This window comes from Apaloderma vittatum, unplaced genomic scaffold (assembly GCF_000703405.1).
Source record: "Apaloderma vittatum isolate BGI_N311 unplaced genomic scaffold, ASM70340v1 scaffold2927, whole genome shotgun sequence".
NCBI lineage: Eukaryota > Metazoa > Chordata > Aves > Trogoniformes > Trogonidae > Apaloderma > Apaloderma vittatum.
Genome location: NW_009727723.1, coordinates 64,560 through 67,240, shown reverse-complemented (window position 1 = coordinate 67,240; position 2,681 = coordinate 64,560). Strand labels below are relative to the sequence as shown.

At 36.7% G+C, this 2,681-nt stretch overlaps 1 protein-coding gene across 1 annotated transcript in view; it reads left to right on the top strand.

The window, feature by feature from the left end:
- Nucleotides 1-205: 205 nt before the first annotated feature.
- Nucleotides 206-2,681, top strand: part of LOC104277195 (four and a half LIM domains protein 5-like) — a 29,214-nt gene continuing 26,738 nt past the window's right edge. The window contains exon 1 of the mRNA XM_009873767.1: nt 206-231. The gene's annotated coding sequence lies outside the window, so the exon portion shown is untranslated. The remainder of the gene's footprint in view (nt 232-2,681) is intronic.

Below are 2,681 nucleotides of genomic sequence, written 5' to 3'. Positions count from 1 at the left end.
TGATTCAGTGGTGAGACAGCCAGCTATTTGCGTGTCATGAGGTCTAAGGGAAACAAACTGACCCTCAGCCTTCCTCCATCCAGCCAAATTCTGATGGGACCCTCAAATAGCTCTGGCAAAGCATTCTGTTTCTTTTGGACTTGATGAATGCTTGTTTCTGTGAAGACTTGTAATTATTTCTTCCTTTATTTTGCTGCACAAGTTACCAAGAGAAGCAGCCTAAGACCAAATGTGAGTATTGAGGCTCTTTTCCATTATTCTTTTATCTGATAATGTTTGAAGGTGGTAGTATACAAGGTAGCTAGTTTAATGTATTGAGCGAATAAGCAGGAACTTTTTTCTTCAGACATAAAACTGCTCATTAAATCAGTTGCAGAACTGTACACATATATCAAAAAAAAAAAATTATTTTTTGTGCCAAAAGAAATACTGCACTTTTTCTGAATGCAGTTGTTATCATTTTATTATTTGGCTCACTCATTAATTTACAGGAAGATTGATTGAAGATTAATTTTGTTCACTCCAAAGAATAAAACAACAACAAAAGTCTACACTGTTTCCTGTGACATTTGGATCACCAGTTTTTAATCCTACCAAGCTTTCATAGCTATTTGCTCTTGCAAGAAAACTTTCTAGAGTGTCTTTTCTGATAGAGGTAAGTTGCTTTTTTCTACCATAACTAACTGTAATGCCTGACATGGATCGTTACAGATTTTTTTTTTATTTGAAGTAAAACCAGTTTCCAAGCTGGTGTTTATAGCAAAATTTTGACTGGTTATAAAAATCAAGTACTATCTCCAAATTCTCCTTTCATAAGATACTTTGTTTTATCTTTTAGCTGTCACATTTTTAGGATCATAGGATAAAGGAAAGGGCGATATTGAAAAGATATGCCATATTTACTGAAATGGCACTGGAAGTGTGTTCCTGTATTGTGACATTTAAAAGGTATGATTAGCAGTGGCAATAGTGCTTAAATTCAAGTCTGCGTATATTAATTGCACTGCTACATGATTCTATAATGGCAGTCTTTTTGATAAGGAGGTTACAATTAAACTTGGACAGAACTATCAAATGTAATTTCCATTTCAATAATATAAATTATTGAAAATACATTTCTTTATCTGTCTTCATTTTCGAAATCTGGTTTTATATCTGGAGCTGGGCACAAAATTACTTAGGTTTAGAAAACAAGTTTCAAATGCCTTTTTTGTTTGTAGTTAATATTTTCATCCATATTCTTCTTCTACTTGTGTGATGAGTTGACATTTCTGGAGTAGTTTAACAGAGCAGGCTGTAGTGTATTAACATTATAACAGATTGCTGATGGTCTTCCCATGCAGTTTTATTGCAGTGTCACAAAAGTCACTTTGATTCAAAGCTGTGTAATTGGTAGAAACTTAAGATGACATACTAGCTGCCTTGTAAGAGTAGAGAAAAATGAAATAAAAAACTGCTTGAGAGAGATTCTTATCAGTTGTGACCTGTGGTATCTCCAGGTTATTTGCAGGCAGTCAGATTTTATAAAGTGTGTGGTTTGGGTTGACTTGGTACAACATATGTTCTGCGGGCTCTATACCAATAAGAGAGCTGCTGCGCTTTTTTCCCCCGTATCTTAATTTTTTCTCAAAAAAAAAAAAAAAAGGAAATGTGAAAATCTCAACCAGTGTACTACTGAACATCAAGCCCAAAATCAGAGGGTGAAATTCTTGACTCTGTTCAAATGAGCAGCTCTCCTGACCACTAAACAAGCTCTAGATGCTGTTCAGGCTTTTAGATCACCTGGTGAATAGGACTGACCTGAGTTTTTCTACGCACTTCCCTGACAGTTAAGAGCAAGATGATGCCTTATGTCTAAACCTGGGATGCTTGTAAAATTAATAATTTCCAGTTCAGCTCGTCTATTAAAATCCCTAGAGCCCAAAGTTTGGAAGTTGTCATAGCAAAACACTGCTGATGTTCTACTTGGGCTCCCGCAGCAGAATTAATTCTTCTGGGAGCAAGGCGCTGTGTGCTCTTGTGAGAAAGGAGGCTGTGAGCAACTTGTTTCATACATCTGTATTTTTCTGTAAAATATAAGAGGGTTGAAATAAGGATGGTTTTGTAGAAACATGCAAACATTTCTCCACAAACACTGAACTGATGTATTAAAAAATGGTTAATGATGCCCCATGACATGAAGCAGATATAGGGAGGGACAAGACTGTTACAAAGGCTGCCTGATCTCCCTTGGTTGCCTTTATAATGATGCCTAAATTAAGTTTCTGCTAGGAATCACTCTGGAGAGAAATTTATCTTTTCCCTTTAACTGTAAAAATTGTCTTCTCCATTAGCCTCAGTAGGCTTAGGTTAGCTTTTGTGAATATCCCCATTCTTCTCTGGTATACATCAGCTATCATCCTTTCTGGTTTCCCTTTCTTAGACTGAAAGCTTTCTTTAATTCTGCTTCATTCATGCTCGTATGTAACTTTTCTTCTCAGTCACGGTTGCCTTTGGGTTTGAATTTGCTCTAAGTCCATACATAAGGGCTCGTAAATTCTCACACATCTCGACATATCATGGATTACAGATCTGAACAGGCTGCCCTGCTTGGTCGCTGGCCTCACGCTTAGAGGCTTTATAACTCACAACAATATCCATCTCCCTGTAGCGTGTCTTTGTGCACAGACAGAAGAATTGAC